Below are 24,435 nucleotides of genomic sequence, written 5' to 3'. Positions count from 1 at the left end.
AAAAGGCTCCTAACACTAGAGAAAGTTCAAGGCCAAACATACCTTGTAAAGCTATTTCCCACTTTACTTCTGATAGACTGTCTTGAATTTCGTTAGAAAGTTCAAGACCAGACTTACCTTGTAAAGCTATACTTACGGGTACCCTGTTCCCCAGCTGAAGAGTTCTGAATTCACCCAGTTGAATCCTTCTCAACAGTCTGTTTTACGGGAACACTTCATTACCACCATTCCCCAGCTGAAGAGTTCTGAATCCAGGCTGGATCCTTCTCAACAGTCTGTTTTACGGGAACACTTCATTACCATGACCCGCAGTTCTGGTTCCGGAATGAGGGATCTTCCTTGCGCTGGTGATGGTAAATTCCGTCCAGGGTTTTCTCGTCTCGGGTTCTCTCATCCCAGGTCTTCTTGTCCCGGGTCTCGGCACCAACTCTTACACGAGTTTTTGCGACCGGCCAGGAAAGACGCAACAAACCGGAATCTTCTGCAGCAAAAGCTTTATTGCTTACATCTTCAGGAGCAAGAGCTTTATTGCTTACATCTTCAGGAGCAAGAGCTTTATTGCTTACATCTTCAGGAGCAAGAGAGCAAGAGCAAGAGTAAGAGAGCAAGAGCGCAAGAGCGCAAGAGAGAGAATGGTGAAACCCCGTCACTTTTTAAGGGAAGTGTCACTCCCTGATTGGCTGCAGCCCATCAGCCGAGTTGTCGTCACGGGGAAGGCAGAGCACATGGAGTGGAGAACTACCCTTGGCACATGCGCAGATTATTTGTTTACCACTTAGAACACAGGATGTCAGCGCCATCTTGTAAAGGCGAATGTGAGGGTGGCTCCCCACAGCTTCTATCTTTTCTTTAGGTAAAGACCACTGATCCACCCACACCAGAATATCATTAAGCCATTGAATTTTATCAGCGTGGGATGCAGGCAAGATAGTGGCCATTACTGAAAATACCTTAAACCTCTTGTGTTAGAATGAAGTTTAGGATCTTTAAAAGTCTTAATTCCTTGTCCCTTCATTTTTAGCCCATGACCAGGCAAAAGTCCCTTTCTGAGCATCTGCTTAGTCACCATCTCCTTAGGACTGCACTTTATAACACCCATCAGTGACAAGAGATCTCTTCCCCATAGGGTTACAGGCAAGCTTGACTTAACATATGGCTGAATTTGTCCTGATTTGCCTTCTCCATCTCTCCAGGTTAACAATTTGGAGCTTTGTTTTGGGTTATTAGGGTAACCAATTCCTTGAAGGTGAGTGAATGTATCAGTCAGAGGCCAAGCTGGAGGCCAATCCTGTCCTCTAATAATTGTTACATCAACTCCAGTATCTATCAGTCCTTCAAAGCTTTTTCCTTCAAATGTCAATTTATTGTTGGGTCTTTGACTAGTAATAGATTGGACCCAATTCACATCAGAGGAGTCAAAGCCACCTTGTCCTCTCTCATTCTTAACGAATCTAGACAGTGACTGATGTAAAGGGATTAAAACAAGTTGAGCAATTCTTTGATTAGCTGGAATAGTTATAATACCATGAGGGGAAGCAGCTATGATTTTAATTTCTCCCTCATAATCATTATTTATAACACCTGGATAAATCTGCAGACCTCTTACAATAGAACTGCTTCGTCCTAAAAGAAATCCATAAGTTTCTGCAGGTAGAGGTCCAAAGACTCTGGTAGGCAGAACTCCCATTTCTGTGGATAATACTGCATGGGTGGTGGAATAGAGGTCCTATCCTGCACCTCCTAGGTTTGACCTAACAAGTTCAAAAACTGATCTCTTTGGCTGGGCATCAGGTTTATGGCCCCATAAGCTATTTGCTGTGGGTAGATCGGGGCCTGGGGCTGGCCCCTCCTCTCGTTTCTGTAAGGCAAAGGACACTGTCAATACGACAAAAAGACCCATGGTCTTGCGAAGAATATATGCACCAGTAAAGGGGAATTCCAGGGCTAGGAAGCAGGAGTGGGTGGGTAGATAAGTGTATAGTAGCCCAAAGGTACAAATTACCCATGATACAATTCATAGACCATATGAAGCTCAAAAAGAGAGAAGACAAATTGTGGGTGCTTTAGTGATTCTTAGAAGGGGGAACAAAATACTTGCAGGAGGAAATATGGTGATAAAGTATGGAGCAGAGAAAAAAGGAAAGGCCATCCAGAGACTGCCCGACTTGATGATCCATCCCACACGCAGCCACCAAACCAGGATGCTATTGCAGAGACCAGGAAGTGCTTGCTGACAAGGGCATGATATGGCTGTCTTCTGAGAGGCTATCCCAAAGCCTGTCAAATACAGAGGTGGATGCTCACAGCCAATCATTGGACTGAGTGTGGGGTCCCTGATGGAGGAGATGGAGAAGGGATTGAAGGATATGAGGGGATTTGCAGCCCCATAGGGGTAGGGAGCAACAGTTTTAAAAGGCCATATTCCCCCCTCCCCTGCTGAGCTCCCAGGGATGGACCACCAAGCAAAAAGTACACATGGAGGGACCCATGGTGCTGGCTGTGTATGTGGCAGAGGATGGCCTTGTTGGACATAAGTGGGAGGAGTGTCCCTTTGGGCCTGAGGTTATTGAATTCCCCAGTGCAGGGAAATGCCATTGAGAGAAGGTAGGAGTGGGTAGTGAAGAGGCAAGGGGTTGGAGGATGGGATAGGGGATCCCGAAAGGAAGACCTGGAAAGGGGATAACATGTGAAATGTAAATAAAGAAAATATCCAATAAAAGAATGTCCTAATATTCCTCTTCATTATTTTGCTTTTACAGCCGTCCCATAGGATCTGAGGACATTTCACTTTCACACCAAACACATAGCAACAATGCCAACAAATTTGTCAATGTCTTTTATCACTACCCAAGTTTATTATGCTTATATTTAATTTTCTGCTTGAACTAACTCCAATCAATAGTCTAAATCTCAGCCTAATCTTTTACTTACTTTAATTGAATATATACACACATGTACATATGTATGTATGTGTATATATATATATATATATATATATATATATATATATATATATGTGTGTGTGTGTGTGTGTGTGTGTGTGTGTGTGTGTGTGTGTGATTTGTGTATATAATGTGAAAAGAGGAACTCAGTCTTAACATATCTATCTCAAATCTTTACAGGTTCTCTGATCAAGTCACCTTTTAGCATTTGTAACATAATTCTGTTACATTCCTTAATCTGCATATTATCCAACAATTGTCAAGAATTTATTTTTAAAAATATACGTATAATAGAGACCATGGGGATTCTGTCTAGCTTGCGTCTTAGTTCTGTGACTAGGTCACATGAGCTTACACTGTCTCTGTTCTCTGTTTGTGTGTATGTCTGTTTTCCCTTGAAAGTCTCCTTTGCTGTCTTTTTACTGAAATAGGTAAAGGCAACTCTTAATTTACTTTAGCTCTGAAGAAAGAATTATGGCACAAAAGAGAATAATAAAGAAAAAAGATAACCCATATTCTCAGAAATGTGAGCACAACAATGAGTTAAAATAGTACCAGAAATAGATTCTGAAGATCTTATTTAGTAGAAAAACGGTGAACTGAAAAGAAAATAGGAAGATATTTAGCTTTGTTCTTAATCAAAGAATAAATTAGTCAAATATCTCAGAAGTACTTGACCTGAGGAAACTCTAACAGAAGAAGAAGAAATATGTGTCAATGAGATCAAGCATCAGGGCCAGATCATTTTCACTGAAAATCCACAAGAGCACCAGAAGAGTAACCAGTAATTGAGTATTCATAGATGCAAGTTTCTTTGTTAGTTCAGGACTCTTACAAACTGTGAAATACAGAATTAAAGCTAAATGTCTGACAGATATCAAGCTGTTATTAGAAGTGTCAGACATGCAGTCTATGTTTAACGAAATAGTAACTCTTGAAATGATTTACATTGTAACCTTCTGTTATATTGCCTTCTTCCAGTACTCTCTTAAATCCTTTGATTGGAATACAAGCACAGCGTATCATAACCTGATATCTCAATATTACAGTTTCCAGGTATAAATGATTAATATTTTATATATATTTCAACAGAATTCTTTTTAAAGAAAATACAATATTTTAGCTTTATAATTAATATTTGTCAGGTTTTATTTTGTTCATAGGACTGAAGTTTATAAGTGAAAATTTCAATTTTCTTTGTACTTTGCATGAACAATAATACTGATACAGTGATTAAACCCCAATGAACAAAAGTAGATTACAACTACCTTGATGTACTATATTGTATCATAATTATTATACCATTTTGACATATACAACATTTTATTTAGTGTAATGCTTAATGTCACATGTTGTTTATACTGGGTCATAGGATTTACAGAGAGCTTGTAAAAATAACGATTCCATGTGACACCTTGAGAGTGTCTTTGAAAAGTTTAGTATTAAATTCTATATATTCATTGATGCTAATGATGGTCTCTCTGAAGATGCCTATCGCCCAATCTATTGTAAATCTGAATATACAGAAATGAGATGCAAGATAGAGTGTTCTCTTTGCCTGAATGCTTTAACTGGGACAGTTCCTTTGTGCCTGAGTATTCTTGGGTCTAGACCAGTAATTCAACATGTGGGTGGTGACTCTTTAGGGGTTGCATATCAAATATAGTATATACCAGAAGTTTAGATCATGATTCATAACAGTACTGCATTTAGAGATATAGAACAGTAATGAAAACACTTATTGCTGGTGATCACCACAACATGAGGAAATACATTAAAGTGATGGAGCATTTGGTAGCTTGAGAACAACTTGTATAGACTGATATCTATACCAGTAGGTCTCCAGTTCTGAGGGCTCTGAATTGTACCTGTGAATATCTGTTCTTTACAAGTAATATCAAATCATATAAGCCAAATTTATCACCTTCCCTCTTTTTTATTCTTTCTCTGTTTCTTTTGTTACTGCTGACTATTTCATTGATTCAATCAATTCTGTCAAGACTTCATTAATTTAAAACTTTCTGAAGAGCTGAGACTTTTCCATAGGGTAAAAAGTAGTTCTCAACAGATAATATTAAGAAAACAACAAAAGGTAATAGCTGATGTTTTAATGTACAAAACAGGTAGTTGTTGTGTAAAAACCATCATGGAAATTAAAAGAATAAATGTTGGCTATCAGCTCATCTTTCTCCGTTTTATTTAGACTTTTTCTGAGACCATGGAATGATTATGATTACATTTGTAGTGCTCTAGAGCCTTCATCAATGTAATCTAGACCATCTATTAGCTACAAAGGCAAAGATATCTTCCATAAAATTCTTGAATCTGTTTAATCAATAACACAGGACCTTTAAAGTAATTCAAGGCCACAATGACACACGACTTAGCACTATTTAGACTAGCTATTGAAATAATCAATACAGGTCATTGCTAATGAATATGTAGGTAAATTATAATTACTGTATATTAATACTGTGGGCATATGATAGCAAAGCTATTATAGAAATAGTATTGCAGTTTCTCTAAGAGAATGCAAATGAGAGGTTTGCACATATGTTTGATGATGTCATTCAAAACTGCTAAATCTGAAAGTAATCTTCAGTTTCAACTGACAGGGAAAAAGTAAAAGAAAAGAAAAACATATTCAAGTGAAAAATACTTTTTTTTTTGCCTTAAAAAGTAAAGACATTTAAGACACAGTATGCTGAAAAAGCAAGTAAGTCAAAACACACCAGCCTTCATACATCAATAGTATGAACATTTAGAACTTTCAGATTTATAAAGGCAAGCATTTGCAAGTTTCATTACCCAGGAAACATTTTATTGTTTTTTTTTTCTTTTTTCTTTTTTTTTCTTCTTTTTTATTTAATTACGTATTTTCTTCAATTACATTTCCAATGCTATCCCAAAAGTCCACCACCCCCTCCCCCCCTCACTCCCCTACACACCCATTCCCATTTTTTGGCCCTGGCGTTCCCCTGTACTGGGGCATATAAAGTTTGCCTGACCAATGGGCCTCTCTTTCCCTTGATGGCCGACTAGGTCATCTTTTGATACATATACAGCTAGAGTCAAGAGCTCTGGGGTACTGGTTAGTTCATAATGTTGTTCAACCGATAGGGTTGCAGATCTCTTTAGCTCCTTGGATACTTTCTCTAGCTCCTCCATTGGGGGCCCTGTGATCCATCCAATAATTGACTGTGAGCATCCACTTCTGTGTTTGCTAGGTCCTGGCTTAGTCTCAAAGGGACAGCTATATCACCATCCTTGCAACAAAGGCTTGCTAGTGTATGCAATGGTGTCATCGTTTGGAGGCTAATTATGGGATGGATCACTGGATATGGTAGTCTCTAGATGGATCATCCTTTTGTCTCAGCTCCAAACTTTGTCTCTGTAACTCCTTCCATGGGTGATTGTTTCCAATTTTAAAAATGAGCAAAGTGTCCACACTTTGGTCTTCTTTCTTCTTCAGTTTCATATGTTTTACATATTGTACCTTCTATCTCGCTATACTAAGTTTCTGGGTTAATATCCACTTATCAGTGAGTACATTTCATTTGAGTTCTTTTGTGATTGGGTAACCTCACTCAGGATGATGTCCTCCAGTTCCAACCATTTGCCTAGGAATTTCGTAAATTCATTCTTTTTAGTAGCTGAGTAGTACTCCATTGTGTAAATATACCACATTTTTTGTATCCATTCCTCTATTGATGGACATCTGGGTTCTTTCCAGCTTCTGGCTATTATAAATAAAGCTGCTATGAACATAGTGGAGCATGTGTCCTTCTTACCGGTTGGGACATCTTCTGGATATATGCCCAGGAGAGGTATTGCTGGATCCTCCGGAAGTACTATGTCCAATTTTCTGAGGAACCACCAGACTGATTTCTAGAGTGGTTGTACAAGCTTGCAATCCCACCAACAATGGAGGACTGTTCCTCTTTCTCCACATCCTTGCCAGCATCTGCTGTCACCTGAATTTTTGATCTTAGACATTCTGACTGGTGTGAGATGGACTCTCAGGGTTGTTTTGATTTGCATTTCTCTGATGATTAAGGATGTTGAATATTTTTTCAGGTGTTTCTCAGCCTTTCCGTATTCCTCAGGTGAGAATTTTTTGTTCAGCTCTGAGCCCCATCTTTTAAGGGGGTTATTTGATTTTATGGAGTCAACCCTCTTGAGTTCTGTATATATATTGGATATTAGTCCCCTATCTGATTTAAGATAGGTAAAGATCCTTTCCCAATCTGTTGGTGGTCTTTTTGTCTTATTGACTGTGTCTTTTGCCTTGCAGAAGCTTTGCAGTTTCATGAGGTCCCATTTGTCAATCCTCGATCTTACAGCACAAGCCATTGCTGTTCTATTCAGGAATTTTTTTCCCTGTGCCCATATCTTCGAGACTTTTCCCCACTTTCTCCTCTATAAGTTTCAGTGTCTCTGGTTTTATGTGAAGTTCCTTGATCCACTTAGATTTGACCTTAGTACAAGGAGAGAGGAATGGGTCGATTTGCATTCTTCTACATGATAACAACCAGTTGTGCCAGCACCATTTGTTGAAAATGCTGTCTTTTTTCCACTAAATGGTTTTAGCTCCTTTGTCGAAGATCAAGTGACCATAGGTGTGTGGGTTCATTTCTGGGTCTTCAATTCTATTCCATTGGTCTACTTGTCTGTCACTATACCAGTACCATGCAGTTTTGATCACAATTGCTCTGTAGTAAAGCTTTAGGTCAGGGATGGTGATTCCACCAGAGGTTCTTTTATCCTTGAGAAGAGTTTTTGCTATCCTAGGTTTTTTGTTATTCCAGATGAATTTGCAGATTGCTCTTTCTAATTCGTTGAAGAATTGAATTGGAATTTTGATGGGGATTGCATTGAATCTGTAGATTGCTTTTGGCAAGATAGCCATTTTTACAATGTTGATCCTGCCAATCCATGAGCATGGGAGATCTTTGCATCTTCTGAGATCTTCTTTAATTTCTTTCTTCAGGGACTTGAAGTTTTTATCATACAGGTCTTTCACTTCCTTAGTTAGAGTCACGCCAAGATATTTTATATTATTTGTGACTATTGAGAAGGGTGTTGTTTCCCTAATTACTTTCTCAGCCTGTTTATTCTTTGTGTAGAGAAAGGCCATTGACTTGTTTGAGTTTATTTTATATCCAGCTGCTTCACCGAAGCTGTTTATCAGGTTTAGGAGTTCTCTGGTGGAATTTTTAGGGTCATTTATATATACTATCATATCATCTGCAAAAAGTGATATTTTGACTTTCTCTTTTCCAATTTGTATCCCCTTGATCTCCTTTTGTTGTCTAATTGCTCTGGCTAGGACTTCAAGTACTATGTTGAAGAGGTAGGAAGAAAGTGGACAGCCTTATCTAGTCCCTGATTTTACTGGGATTGCTTCCAGCTTCTCATCATTTACTTTGATGTTGGCTACTGGTTTGCTGTAGATTGCTTTTATCATGTTTAGGTATGGGCCTTGAATTCCTGATCTTTCCAAGACTTTTATCATGAATGGGTGTTGGATCTTGTTGAATGCTTTTTCCTCATCTAATGAGATGATCATGTGGTTTTTGTCTTTGAGTTTGTTTATATAATGGATTACATTGATGGATTTTCATATATTAAACCATCCTTGCATCCCTGGAATAAAACCTACTTGGTCAGGATGGTTGATTGCTTTAATGTGTTCTTGTATTTGGTTAGCGAGAATTTTATTGAGGATTTTTGCATCGATATTCATAAGGGAAATTGGTCTGAAGTTCCCTATCTTTGTTGGATCTTTCTGTGATTTAGGTATCACAGTAATTGTGGCTTCATAGAATGAGTTGGGTAGAGTTCCATCTAATTCTATTTTGTGGAATAGATTGTGCAGAACTGGGATTAGATCTTCTTTGAAGGTCTGGTAGAACTCTGCACTAAACCCATCTGGTCCTGGGCTTTTTTTGGCTGGGAGACTATTAATGACTGCTTCTATTTCCTTAGGGGATATGGGACTGTTTAGATCGTTAACAATCCTGATTTAACTTTGGTACCTGGTATCTGTCTAGAAATTTGTCCATTTCATCCAGGTTTTCCAGTTTTGTTGAGTATAGCCTTTTGTAGAAGGATCTGATGGTGTTTTGGATTTCTTCAGGATCTGTTGTGATGTCTCATTTTCATTTCTGATTTTGTTAATTAGGATGTTTTCCCTATGCCCTCTAGTGAGTCTAGCTAAGGGTTTATCTATCTTGTTGATTTTCTCAAAGAACCAACTCCTCATTTGGTTAATTCTTTGAATAGTTCTTCTTGTTTCCACTTGGTTGTATTCACACCTTAGTTTGATTATTTCCTGCCATCTACTCCTCTTGGGTGAATTTGCTTCCTTTTTTTCTAGAGCTTTTAGATGTGTTGTCAAGCTGCTAGTATGTGCTCTCTCCCGTTTCTTCTTGGAGGCACTCAGAGCTATGAGTTTCCCTCTTAGCAATGCTTTCATTGTGTCCCATAGGTTTGGGTATGTTGTCGCTTCATTTTCATTAAACTCTAAAAAGTCTTTAATTTCTTTCTTTATTCCTTCCTTGACCAAGGTATTATTGAGAAGAGTGTTGTTCAGTTTCCACGTGAATGTTAGCTTTCCATTATTTATGTTGTTATTGAAGATCAGCCTTAGGCTATGGTGGTCGGATAGGATACATGGGATAATTTCAATATTTTTGTATCTGTTGAGGCCTGTTTTGTGACCAATTATATGGTCAATTTTGGAGAAGGTCCTGTGAGGTGCTGAGAAGAAGGTATATCCTTTTTTTTTAGGATAAAATGTTCTGTAGATATCTGTCAGATCCATTTGTTTCATAACTTCTGTTAGGTTCACTGTGTCCCTGTTTAGTTTCTGTTTCCACAATCTGCCCATTGATGAAAGTGGTGTTTTGAAGTCTCCCAGTATTATTGTGTGAGGTACAATGTGTGTTTTGAGCTTTACTAAAGTGTCTTTAATGAATGTGGCTGCCCCTGCATTTGGAGCATAGATATTCAGAATTGAGCGTTCCTCTTGGAGGATTTTACCTTTGATGAGTATGAAGTGTCCTTCCTTGTCTTTTTTGATAACTTTGGGTTGCAAGTCTATTTTATCCGATATGAGAATGTCTACTACAGCTTGTTTCTTTAGACCATTTGCTTGGAAAATTGTTTTCCAGCCTTTCACTCTGAGGTAGTGGCTGTCTTTTTCCCTGAGATGGGTTTCCTGTAAGCAGCAGAATGTTGGGTCCTGTTTGTGTAGCCAGTCTGTTAGTCTATGTCTCTTTATTGGGGAATTGAGTCCATTGATGTTAAGAGATATTAAGGAAAAGTAATTGTTGCTTCCTTTTATTTTTGTTGTTAGAGTGGCATTCTGTTCTTGTGGCTGTCTTCTTTTTGGTTTGTTGAGGGATTACTTTCTTGCTTGTTCTAGGGCATGATTTCCGTCCTTGTATTGCTCCTTTTCTGTTATTATCCTTTGAAGGGCTGGATTCGTGGAAAGATAATGTGTGAATTTGGTTTTGTCGTGGAATACTTTGGTTTCTCCATCTATGGTAATTGAGAGTTTGGCCGGGTATAGTAGCCTGGGCTGGCATTTGTGTTCTCTTAGTGTCTGTATAACATCTGTCCAGGCTCTTCTGGTTTTCATAGTCTCTGGTGAAAAGTCTGGTGTAATTCTAATAGGTCTGCCTTTATATGTTACTTGACCTTTCTCCCTTACTGCTTTTAATATTCTCTCTTTATTTAGTGCATTTGTTGTTCTGATTATTATGTGTCGGGAGGAATTTCTTTTCTGGTCCAGTCTATTTGGAGTTCTGTAGGCTTCTTGTATGTTCATGGGCATCTCTTTCTTTAGGTTTGGGAAATTTTCTTCTATAATTTTGTTGAATATATTTGCTGGCCCTTTAAGTTGAAAATCCTCATTCTCATCAATTCCTATTATCCATAGGTTTGGTCTTCTCATTGTGTCCTGGATTTCCTGGGTGTTTTGAGCTAGGATCTTTTTGCGTTTTGTATTATCTTTGACATTTGTGCTGATGTTCGCTATGGAATCTTCTGCACCTGAGATTCTCTCTTTCATCTCTTGTATTCTGTTGCTGATGCTCGAGTCTATGGTTCCAGATTTCTTTCCTAGGATTTCTATCTCCAGCGTTGCCTCACTTTGGGTTTTCTTTTTTTGTGTCTGCTTCCCTTTTTAGGTCTAATATGGTTTTGTTCATTTCCATCACCTGTTTGGATGTGTTTTCCTGTTTTTCTGTAAGGACTTCTACCTGTTTGGTTGTGTTTTCCTGTTTTTCTTTAAGGACTTGTAACTCTTTAGCAGTGTTCTCCTGTATTTCTTTAAGTGAGTTATTAAAGTTCTTCTTGATATCCTCTACCATCATCATGAGATATGCTTTTAAATCCGGGTCTAGCTTTTCGGTTGTGTTGGGTGCCCAGTACTAGGTGGCATGAGAGGGCTGCGTTCTGATGATGGTGAGTGGTCTTGATTTCTGTTAGTAGGATTCTTATGTTTGCCTTTCGCCATCTGGTATTCTCTGGAGCTGTGCAGGATACACTAGGAGGGTCCTGGAACCAAGATGTCTGTGCAGGGTACACTTGGCAGGGTCCTGGAACTAAGATGTCTGCTGCCAATGCTCAGGCAAAGAGCTCCTGAGCCGGGCAGGTCCGTATCCTCTGGCCGGGAAAATGGCCAGCTCTCTGTGCAGGATACACTCGGTGGGGTCCCGGAACCCAGATGTCTGCTGCTGATGTTCAAGCAAAGCGCTCCTGTGCCGGGCAGATCCCAATCCTCAGAATTCTTAAGATCCTGTGGCTGTTGTTGTGGGTATCTGGAGGTAGTCAGCCAACTGTGTGCCCTAGCTACCCTGGTGCTGCTCAGACCAGAAGGGGCTTGTGCCCCTACTCAGACCAGGTTTTCTACTTTCCTAACTAATGCAGTCTCAGGTCCCGCACGATTGGATTGGAGCATATGCTGTGTTCCACTCACCAGAAGTCTTAAGATTGCTTGGCAGGTGTTGTGGGTAGCTGGTGGTAGTCAGACAACTGTGCGCCCTAGCTGCCCCGGTGCTGCTCGGACCGGAAGGGGCTCCATTTTATTGTTTAATTGGTTCAATGTTTAAACGAAAGAGTACTATAAGTAACAAATATCTGTCGTGAGCAGGATAATTAAGCCCTCCCACTTGAGCCTTCTTATTGCTTATCAAAAGTAGAATGTGAATAATACTTTCAGAAGAGAACATGAGTATATTGTTTTGAAATTCTCCACATAACTTTATATATATATATATATATATATATAATGATTTTATTTTATTTCAAATTTTGCCCCCTTATTTCTCCCCCCAAGTTATTTACTCCATCCCCCCTTCCCTTTGATTATGAGAGGGTGCTCCCCCACCTACTCAACCATACCCACTTCACCCCTGCCAGCACTCCCCTCCAATGGGTCCTCAAGTTTCTATATTATTAAGCTCATCCTCTTCCAGTGAGGCCAGACAAGGCAGTCTTCTGATACCCATGTGTCTGGGACCATGGTCCATCTCATGTATGCTTCTTGGTTTCTGGCTTCGTTTCAGAGAGCACTTAGGAGTCAGACTTACTTGATACTGTTGTTCTTCCTATGGGATTGCAATTCCCATAAGCTCCTTCAGTCCTTCCCCTAACTCTTCCATAGGTGTCCTAGATCTCAGGCCAATGGTTGGCTGTAAGTATCTGCATTTGTCTCAGCAGCTGAAGAAGTTTCTCAGAGGACAGCTATACTAGGATACTATCAACAAGCACAACATGACATCAGTAATGGTGTCAGGGTCTGGTGCCTGTGTTTGGGATGGATTCCGATTTGGGCCTCTCACTCTTTGGCCTTTTTCCTTCAGTCTTTGTTCTATTTTTGCCCCTATATTTCTTTAGACAGGAACAATTCTCAGTCAAAAAATTTGAAGATGGGTGGGTGGCCCCATGTCTCAGTTGTGGGGTTCTATCTACTGGAGGTGATATCTTCAGGTTCCATCTCATGTATGCTGACTGGTTGGTGGCTCAGTGTCCGGGATTTCCCAGTGGCCCAGGTTAGTTGACACTTCTAATGTGGTCAGCTTCTTCATTGTGTTCCCTAATTCCACCATAGGGGTCCCCTGCTTAGGTCCAATGCTTGGGTGTAAGTATTTGCATCTGTCTCACTCAGCTGCTACTAGAGCCTCTCAGAGGGCAATCATGCCAGGCTCCTGTCTGTAAACACATAGCATCAGTAATAGTGTCAGGCTTGGTGCCCCTCCATAAGATGGATCTCAAGTTGGGACAGCCTTTCCTGCAGTCTTTTCTCAATTTTTCTCTTGTAGTATTTTAAAATTGAACAATTCTGGATCAGATATTTTGACGGTGGATGAGCAAATCTGTCTCTCCACTTGAGCGCCTGTCTATCTACTTGAGTTGGTCTCTTTAAGTTCCCTCCCTGCACTGTTCAGTATTTTGGCCAAAATCATGCCCATTGAGTACTGAGAGTCTCTCATCACCCAGGATTCTGAGACATTCTAGAGGATTCTATCTCCCACCACCAAAGGCTCCATATTTTCATTCCTCCTTCTGGCCCTGTGAGTTTCTCTCCTATTCTCTCCCCCATGCCTGATCCTGTTCCCCTTCCCTTGACCTCACATATCCCACCAAGGTCCCGCCTTTCCTTCACCTCCTGTGATTATTTTTTTCCCCTTCCAAGTGGAATTGAGGCATTCTCATTTGGGTCTTCCTGATTGTTTAATTTCTTATGGTCTACAGGATGTATCCTGGATATTCTGTATTTTTTGGCTAATATCTACTTATTACTGAGTACATACCATGCATGTCCTTTTAGGTCTGGGATATCTCTAACATAAGGAATATTTGTATTTCCTTCGTGTTTACTTCTTATAAGGAATTTTTTGCCAGATTGTTACAAACTATGATCTCACATATTATCCCTTATTATAAAGTGTTGTGGATAGCCCTGGGGCTAATTGTATTTGATGTTAATTCTGTTCTCCTGTGAGGGGTTGTGAACAAGGAATGAATCAGCACCCAGGTGATTTCCTGTAAGCCTTCTTCCCACATTAATTTATAAATAAAGGCTAAAGGTGGTGATTGAGCAGAGAAAGAGGTAAAGGTGGAGCCGAAGGTTTTGGAAGAAAAGGAGAAAGAAAGAGAGGACCATGGAGGAGGAGGAAGAAGAAAAGTGGAGCAGAAGCACTTACCCTGGAGAAACCACAAGTTATAAGGGGTCAATTATATGGGGAAGATGGTAGTGTAGTGGCAGATCTGCCCAATCTAGGTACAAATCATGTATTCATACTAACTGAGTTCTGTTTTCATCCCCTGGGCTTTTTTGGGTTGGAGACTTACCGCAACAATAAAGTAAGAAATGTTCTTCAAGATCACTGACTCAAGAAACTTCACATGTAGGAATTTATATGTAGGAATGCGAATTTAGGTGCATTATCTTTTGTCAAACACTTTTCATTGCAACAGTAGTTACTAAGGAATATTATATATGAGTTAATTCTCTGAACATCTTCATTGAAATATTTTTAATTTCTCCAATATGAGATTACCACATGTAGCCACGGAAACACCATGCATGTATGTATGTATATATATATATATATATGAACACTAATATATGTGTATATGTATTGAATGTTGTTATAATGTATATTGAGCAGTAATTTTGTATATAACTTGTGTAAAGTCATGGAAAATTATAATGCTAATTACAAATTAGAATGCAGTATATATAAGTGACCATAAAAATTCCACCAGAGAACTCCTAAACCTGATAAACAGCTTCGGTGAAGTAGCTGGATAAAAAATTAACTCAAACAAGTCAATGGCCTTTCTCTACACAAAGAATAAACAGGCTGAGAAAGAAATTAGAAAAACAACACCCTTCTCAATAGTTACAAATAATATAAAATATTTTGGAATGACTATAAATAAGGAAGTAAAGATCTGTATGATAAGAAGTTCAAGTCTCTGAAGAAAGAAATTAAAGAAGATCTCAGAAGATGGAAAGATCTCCCATGCTCATGGATTGGCAGGATCAACATTGTAAAAATGGCTATCTTGCCAAAAGCAATCTACAGATTCAATGAAAACCCCATCAAAATTCCAACTCAATTCTTCAACGAATTAGAAAGAGCAATCTGCAAATTCATCTGGAATAACAAAAAACCTAGGATAGCAAAAACTCTTCTCAAGGATAAAAGAACCTCTGGTGGAATCACCATGCCTGACCTAAAACTGTACTACAGAGCAATTGTGATAAAAACTGCATGGTACTGGTATAGTGACAGACAAGTAGACCAAAGGAATAGAACTGAAGACCCAGAAATGAACCCACACACCTATGGTCACTTGATCTTCGACAAGGGAGCTAAAACCATCCAGTGGAAGAAAGACAGCATTTTCAACAAATGGTGCTGGCACAACTGGTGGTTATCATGTAGAAGAATGTGAATCGATCCATTCCTTTCTCCTTGTACTATGTCAAATCTAAGTGGATCAAAGAACTCCACATAAAACCAAAGACACTGAAACTCATAGAGGAGAAAGTGGGGGAAAGCATCAAAGATATGGGCACAGGGGAAAATTCCTGAATAGCACAGCAATGGCTTGTGCTGTAAGATTGAGAATTGACAAATGGGACCTCATGAAACTGCCAAGCTTCTGTAAGGCAAAAGACACGGTCAATAAGACAAAAAGGCCACCAACAGATTGGGAAAGGATCTTTACCTATCCTAAATCAGATAGGGGACTAATATCCAATATATATAAAGAACTCAAGAAGGTGGACTCCAGAAAATCAAATAACCCCATTAAAAATGGGGCTCAGAGCTAAACAAAGAATTCTCACCTGAGGATTACCAAATGGCTGAGAAGCACCTGAAAAAATGTTCAGCATCCTTAATCATCAGAGAAATGCAAATCAAAACAACCCTGAGATTTCATCTCACACCAGTCAGAATGGCTAAGATCAAATATTCAGGTGATAGCAGATGCTGGCAAGGATGTGGAGAAAGAGGAACACTCCTCCATTGTTGGTGGGATTGCAAGCTTGTACAACCACTCTGGAAATCAGTCTGGCGTTTCCTCAGAAAATTGGACATAGTACTCTTGGAGGATCCAGCAATACCTCTTCTGGGCATATATCCAGAAGATGTTCCAACTGTTAATAAGGACACATGCTCCACTATGTTCATAGCAGCCTTATTTATAATAGCCAGAAGCTGGAAACAACCCAGGTGCACCTCAACAGAGGAATGGATACAAAAATTGTGGTACATTTACACAATGGAGTACTACTCAGCTATTAAAAAGAATGAATTTATGAAATTCCTAGGCAAATGGATGGACCTGGAGGGCATCATTCTGAGTGAGGTAACAATCACAAAAGAACTCAAATGATATGTACTCACTGATAAGTGGATATTAGCCCAGAAACTTAGTATACCCGAGATATAATATACAATTTGCAAAACACATGGAACTGAAGAAGAATGAAGACCAAAGTGTGGACACTTTGACCCTTCTTAGAATTGGGAACAATCACCCATGGAAGGAGTTACAGAGACAAAGTTTGGAGCTGAGATGAAATGATGGACCATCTAGAGACTGCCATATCCAGGGATCCATCCCATAATTAGCCTCCAAACGATGACACCATTGCATACACTAGCAAGTGTTTGACGAATGGACCCTAATATAGCTGTCTCTTGTGAGACTAGGCCGGGGCCTAGCAAACACATAAGTGGGTTCTAACAGTCAGCTATTGGATGGATTACAGTGCCCCCAATAGAGGAGGTAGAGAAAGTATCCAAGGATCTAAAGAGATCTGCAACCCTATAGGTGCAACAACATTATGAACTAACCAGTACCCTGGAGCTCTTGACTCTAGCTACATATGTATCAAAAGATGACCTAGTTGGCCATCACTGGAAAGAGAGGCCCATTGGACTTGCAAACTTTATATGTCCCAGTACAATGGAACGCCAGGGCCAAAATTGGGAGTGGGTGGTAGGGGAGTAGGGGGGGGGAGTATGGGGGGATATTTGGGATAGCATTGGAAATGTAATTGAGGAAAATACATAATAAAAATATTTAAATAAAAAAACAAATTAGAATGCAAGTTGAATGAATTTAATATTAATATATTAACACTTAAGATATTTAGAGTATTATATAAATGTGTTGAATTATTAAGTATATATTATTTAACCTAATATAACTAAGTCTGCTGTGACATTGCTTGATAATCTTGAGGATGCTATGCTTTACAGTGGTAAAGTTTGTAGGTTGCAAGTTGAAGTTATTTGCTGTTCAAGTAACAAAGTTTTCAAAAGGCATTCAGTACTATTATCCTTTCTTAGTATTTGATTTTTGTTTTTGTTTTGTTTTAAATTTTACACTTTTCTCTGCCTCAGTCTGGTCTTACACAATAGGTTTCTCATTATGGCTCTTCCTCAACATTCATTATTATATTGCTAAGTTGCAGATAATTGGATGTGAGACCAAAACTAGCCCTATAACCTTTAATCTTTAGAGATCTGTATAAAATTTATCATTCTGTTAAGTTGCTTGCTGACTCTACAAATAGAAAATATGTAACAAATTATAAGGAAAAAAACTAAGCTATTCACTTGAAGTAAAGATATTCTGCCTGAGTGAATATCTTATCAGTGAAATACATCAGTGCAGATTTTAGCAGACAGCAATGCTCCTGCTAAAACACACTCAATTTTATTTGTGGCTGATAGAAATTTCATTACATTGAGTGATTCTTTTTTTTTTTTATTTATTTATTGATGAATGGAAGACCTGAGTAACATGTGGCCCATTTTTATTTCCAATTCTACTCATTGTGTTTAAAAACTATGAATGGATATTATTTTATTAGTGAACATGGATTGATACCTTTTAAGAAGGTATTTTGGAAATATCATGCAAGAAGAAATCAATGATTTTACATCATGGAATTTAAATTTAATGGTTTAATTTTATGAATGGCTTTGCTACAACAATTTACTTTTTCTCTCTTAGATGAAAAATGATGTTTTTAATTTTCGTTTACCAAATACTATTAATCTTTTAAGGTTGTGGTTAAACATGTTATTAGAAATTTTCACCACAAAAGATAAAAATGGCTTTCATTTAAGCCTCTGGGGAAAAAGTCACAAAAGATATAAATGGTTCCTTTGAATTTATACATACAGACATGTAGAAATGTTTTAAACATATCCTTGAGAAGAAAATCATTACTCTAATGAATTAATGTAAAAAATATAGCCTGGCGTGGTGGCGCATGCCTTTAATCCCAGCACTTGGGAGGCAGAGGCAGGCAGATTTCTGAGTTAGAGATCAACCTGGTCTACAGAAGTGAGTTCCAGGACAGCCAGGGCTATACAGAGAAACCCTGTCTCGAAAAACCAAAAAAAAAAAAAAAAACCAAAGAAATGTCATTCACAGAATGAAAAACATTTTATTCACAAAACCATTCAATGGCTTTGCATTTTCAAATGTGTAAGCACAGTTTCAAATTAGAAAGCTTTGCATTTAATTAATGAGGATTAGATTTGATGGCAAGGTGAACAACACTTTGTGATGTCAGATGTCATAATGGTATTTCATTAATAGCTTCAAAGCTCTGAATTCTAAGGCACAATTCTTCCCTCATCAGTAGAATATATCATAATATAAATAGAAAACAAGTAAATACAATATAGACAGTTAAGCTTGTGGGTATGCCATCCATTATTATTTCTGCTCTTTAGTATTTTGGCTTATACAAAAAATAAAATAAAATTTGGATATAGAAGGAAAATCAGAGTATGTCATCGGCATATTCAAAGAGCAAGGAAGCTCTATGAAAAATAAGAAAAATATAATGAAATATAGAGAATGAAAGAAATAACATTCTGTTAGGGAGGTGGATGGGGGTTGGTGAGTGGTTAGGTAAAGGAACACCCTCTCAGAGCCAAAGGGGTGGCAGGATGTGATTAACAATTTCAGTGAGGGGATCAGGAAATAGGACTACACTTGGGACATAAATAAATACAATAATTGAATAAAAAGTTTTTAAAAAAGAAAAGGAGAAAAGAAACATGCTATTTTTTAAAGCCTCATGCATAAACATATACCTACAGACACAAAATGGACATACACATATATAAAATATTTTAACTGTATTTGCCCTATCCCAATGATAATTTTCTTACCAGAAGCCATTCATCAGGACACAAAAAACTCTATTCAAGGTTTTGAATATTTCCCATCCAGCTTTGCTATTGGTGTCCGAGAGAGCCCCTCCTCAAAACAATACATTTTATTTTCACAGGACTTGGTTTCCCACCATAATTTGTTGTACATAATCTTACTTCTGATAGTATGCAATTTGATCATAAGACATGGAGAAATTATGCTGATAGTGGACAAAACTCTTCCCTGCTATCCAGCTTACTGAATATCTTAAGGTGACTTACAGCATGCTGGGAGTGAAAGCCATGAACAGTTCATGATTGTGAAACTTCATGAGCATGACAATGCTTAGCACAATATGCTAATATGTACAATGGTGTTATAAATCTAAGATCCACTCTATGGGATGAAATATAATTATTATATTGTAAGTATGACCAAGAACTATTACGAGGCTGTCCATAGGTCCCAGGAATGAATCTAGTATTATTATTTTGCTATATTGACAGAGAATCAAATATTTCTTTGAGAATGATTTCCCGTACATTATTACAGGTCTCACTTCTTCATAGAAGTTGAATTTTGGAATGGATGGTGGCTAACAAAGAAACTCAAATGTCAAGATACAGGAAATATAGGTTTTGGTAATAGGGCATTGCCAAATATAATAGTTACTGTGGTTAGTCTTTAAGAATAAAAGCTTTGGTTAGTTCATAATGTTGTTCCACCTATAGGGTTGCAGATCCCTTTAGCTCCTTGGGTACTTTCTCTAGCTCCTCCATTGGGAGCCCTGTGATCCATCCATTAGCTGACTGTGAGCATCCACTTCTGTGTTTGCTAGGCCCCGGCATAGTCTCACAAGAGACAGATACATCTGGGTCCTTTCAATAAAATCTTGCTAGTGTATGCAATGGTGTCAGCCTTTGGATGCTGATTATGGGGTGGATCCCTGGATATGGCAGTCTCTACATGGTCCATCCTTTCATCTCAGCTCCAAACTTTGTCTCTGTAACTCCTTCCATGGGTGTTTTGTTCCCACTTCTAAGGAGGGGCATAGTGTCCACACTTCAGTCTTCATTCTTCTTGAGTTTCATGTGTTTAGCAAATTGTATCTTATATCTTGGATATCCTAGGTTTGGGGCTAATATCCACTTATCAGTGAGTACATATTGTGTGAGTTCCTTTGTGAATGTGTTACTTCATTCAGGATGATGCCCTCCAGGTCCATCCATTTGGCTAGGAATTTCATAAATTCATTCTTTTTAATAGCTGAGTAGTACTCCATTGTGTAGATGTACCACATTTTTTGTATCCATTCCTCTGTTGAGGGGCATCTGGGTTCTTTCCAGCTTCTGGCTATTATAAATAAGGCTGCTATGAACATAGTGGAGCATGTGTCCTTCTTACCAGTTGGGGCATCTTCTGGATATATGCCCAGGAGAGGTATTGCTGGATCCTCCGGTAGTACTATGTCCAATTTTCTGAGGAACCGCCAGACTGATTTCCAGAGTGGTTGTACAAGCCTGCAATCCCACCAACAATGGAGGAGTGTTCCTCTTTCTCCACATCCACGCCAGCATCTGCTGTCACCTGAATTTTTGATCTTAGCCGTTCTGACTGGTATGAGGTGGAATCTCGGGGTTGTTTTGATTTGCATTTCCCTGATGATTAAGGATGTTGAACATTTTTTCAGGTGCTTCTCTGCCATTCGGTATTCCTCAGGTGAGAATTCTTTGTTCAGTTCTGAGCCCCATTTTTTAATGGGGTTATTTGATTTTCTGAAGTCCACCTTCTTGAGTTCTTTATATATGTTGGATAATAGTCCCCTATCTGATTTAGGATAGGTAAAGATCCTTTCCCAATCTGTTGGTGGTCTTTTTGTCTTATTGACGGTGTCTTTTGCCTTGCAGAAACTTTGGAGTTTCATTAGTTCCCATTTGTCAACTCTCGATCTTACAGTACAAGCCATTGCTGTTCTGTTCAGGAATTTTTCCCCTGTGCCCATATCTTCGAGGCTTTTCCCCACTTTCTCCTCTATAAGTTTCAGTGTCTCTGGTTTTATGTATAGTTCCTTGATCCACGTAGATTTGACCTTAGTACAAGGAGATAAGTATGGATCGATTCGCATTCTTCTACACGCTAACAACCAGTTGTGCCAGCACCATTTGTTGAAAATGCTGTCTTTCTTCCACTGGATGGTTTTAGCTCCCTTGTCGAAGATCAAGTGACCATAGGTGTGTGGGTTCATTTCTGGGTCTTCAATTCTATTCCATTGGTCTACTTGTCTGTCTCTATACCAGTACCATGCAGTTTTTATCACAATTGTTCTGTAGTAAAGCTTTAGGTCAGGCATGGTGTTTCCACCAGAGGTTCTTTTATCCTTGAGAAGAGTTTTTGCTATCCTAGGTTTTTTGTTATTCCAGATGAATTTGCAAATTGCTCCTTCTAATTCGTTGAAGAATTGAGTTGGAATTTTGATGGGGATTGCATTGAATTTGTAGATTGCTTTTGGCAAGATAGCCATTTTTACAATGTTGATCCTGCCAATCCATGAGCATGGGAGATCTACCCCGGAGCTCTTGACTCTAGCTGCATATGTATCAAAAGATGGCCTAGTAGGCCAGCACTGGAAAGAGAGGCCCATTGGACACGCAAACTCTATATGCCTCAGTACAGGGGAAAGCCAGGGCCAAAAAGGGGGAGTGGGGGGGTAGGGGTGTGGGGGTGGGTGGGTATGGGGGACTTTTGGTATAGCATTGGAAATGTAAATGAGCTAAATACCTAATAAAAAATGGAAAAAAAAGAATAAAAGCTTTGGATTTCTTCATGATCTGTTGTTATGTCTCCCATTTCATTTCTGATTTTGTTAATTAGGATGCTGTCCCTGTGCCCTCTAGTGAGTCTGGCTAAGGGTTTATCTATCTTGTTGATTGTCTCAAAGAACCAGCTCCTAGTTTGGTTGATTCTTTGAATAGTTCTTCTTGTTTCCACTTGGTTGATTTCACCCCTGAGTTTGATTATTTCCCGCCATCTACTCCTCTTGGGTGAATTTGCTTCCTTTTGCTCTAGAGCATTTAGGTGTGTTGTCAAGCTGCTAGTGTGTGCTCTCTCTAGTTTCTTTTTGGAGGCACTCAGACCTATGAGTTTCCCTCTTAGAAATGCTTTCTTTGTGTCCCATAGGTTTGGGTTTGTTGTGGCTTCATTTTCATTAAACTCTAAAAAGTCCTTAATTTATTTCTTTATTCCTTCCTTGACCAAGGTATCACTGAGAAGAATGTTGTTCAGTTTCCACGTGAATATTGGCTTTCTATTATTTATTTTATAATTAAAGATCAGCCTTAATCCATGGTGATCTTATAGGATGCATGGGACAATTTCAATATTTTTGTATATGTTGAGCCTTGTTTTGTGACCAATTATGTGGTCAGTATTGGAGAAGGTGCCATGAGGTGCTGAGAAGAAAGTATATCCTTTTGTTTTAGGATAGAATGTTCTGTAGATATCTGTTAGATCCATTTGTTTCATAACTTCTGTTAGTTGCACTGCATCCCTGTTTAGTTTCTGTTTCCATGATCTGTCCATTGGTGAAAGTGGTGTGTTGAAGTCTCCCACTATTATTGTGTGAGGTGCAAGGTGTGCTTTGAGTTTTACTAAAGTTTCTTTAATGAATGTGGCTGCCCTTGTATTTGGAGCATAGATATTCAGAATTGAGAATTTCTCTTGGAAGATTTTATCTTTGATGTGTATGAAGTGCCCCTCCTTGACTTTTTTGATGACTTTGGGTTGGAAGTCAACTTTATTAGATATGAGAATGGCTACTCCAACTTGTTTCTTCAGACCATTTGCTTGGAAATTTTTTTTCTAGCCTTTCATTCTGAGGTAGTGTCTTCTTTTTCCTGAGATGAGTTTTCTGTAAGCAGCAAAATGGTGGGTCCTGTTTGGAGAACCTGGATGAAATGGACAAGTTTCTAGACAGATACCAGGTAACAAGGTTAAATCAAGATCAGGTTAATGATCTAAACAGTCCCATATCCCCTAAAGAAATAGAAGCAGTCATTAATAGTCTCATAACCAAAAAAAAAAAACCCAGGACCAGATGGGTTTAGTGCAGAGTTCTATCAGACCTTCAAAGAAGATCTAATCCCAGTTCTTCACAAACTATTCCACAAAATAGAAACAGAAGGTACTCTACCCAACTCATTCTATGAAGCCACAATTACTCTCATACCTAAACCACAAAAAGACCCAACAAAGATAGAGAACTTCAGACCAATTTCCCTTATGAATATCGATGCAAAAATACTCAATAAAGTTCTTTCTAACCGAATCCAAGAACACATCAAAACAATCATCCATCCTGACCAAGTAGATTTCATCCCAGGGATACAGGGATGGTTCAATATATGGAAACCCATCAACATAATCCAGTATATAAACAAACTAGAGGACAAAAACCACATGATCATCTTGTTAGATGCTGAGAAAGCATTTGACAAAATCCAATACCCATTCATGATAAAAGTCTTGGAAAGATCAGGAATTCAATGCCCATACACAATCATGATAAAAGCAATCTACAGCAAACCAGAAACCAACATCAATGTAAATGGTGAGAAGCTGGAACCAATCCCACTAAAATCAGGGACTAGACCAGGCTGCCCTCTTTCTCTCTACCTATTCAACATTGAACTTGAAGTCCCAGCCAGAGCAATTCAACAACAAAAGGACATCAAGGGGATACAAATTGGAAAGGAAGAAGTCAAAATATTACTTTTTGCAGATGATATGATAGTATATTTAAGTGACCCTAAAAATTCCACCAGAGTACTCCTAAGCCTGATAAACAGCTTCAATGAAGTAGCTGGATATAAAATTAACTCAAACAAGTCCATACCCTTTCTTTACACAAAGGATAACTAAGTGGAGAGAGAAATTAGGGAAACAACACCCTTCTTAATAGTCACAAATAATATAAAATATCTTGGCGTGACTCTAACTAAGGAAGTGAAAGGTCTGTATGATAAGAACTTCAAGTCTCTGAAGAAAGAAATTAAAGATCTCAGAAGATGGAAAGATCTCCCATGCTCATGGATTGACATGATCAATATAGTAAAAATGGCTATCTTGCCAAAAGCAATCTACAGATTCAATGCAATCCCCATCAACATCTAACTCAATTCATCTGGCATAACAAAAAAACTAGGATAGCAAAAACTATTCTCAAGGATAAAAGAATCTCTGGTGGAATCACCATGGCTGACCTAAAGCTGTACTACAGAGC

Source organism: Mus musculus, chromosome 15, assembly GCF_000001635.26.
Source record: "Mus musculus strain C57BL/6J chromosome 15, GRCm38.p6 C57BL/6J".
Classification (NCBI taxonomy): domain Eukaryota; kingdom Metazoa; phylum Chordata; class Mammalia; order Rodentia; family Muridae; genus Mus; species Mus musculus.
The sequence above is the reverse complement of the archived record's forward strand: the minus strand, read 5'-3'. Positions refer to the sequence as shown.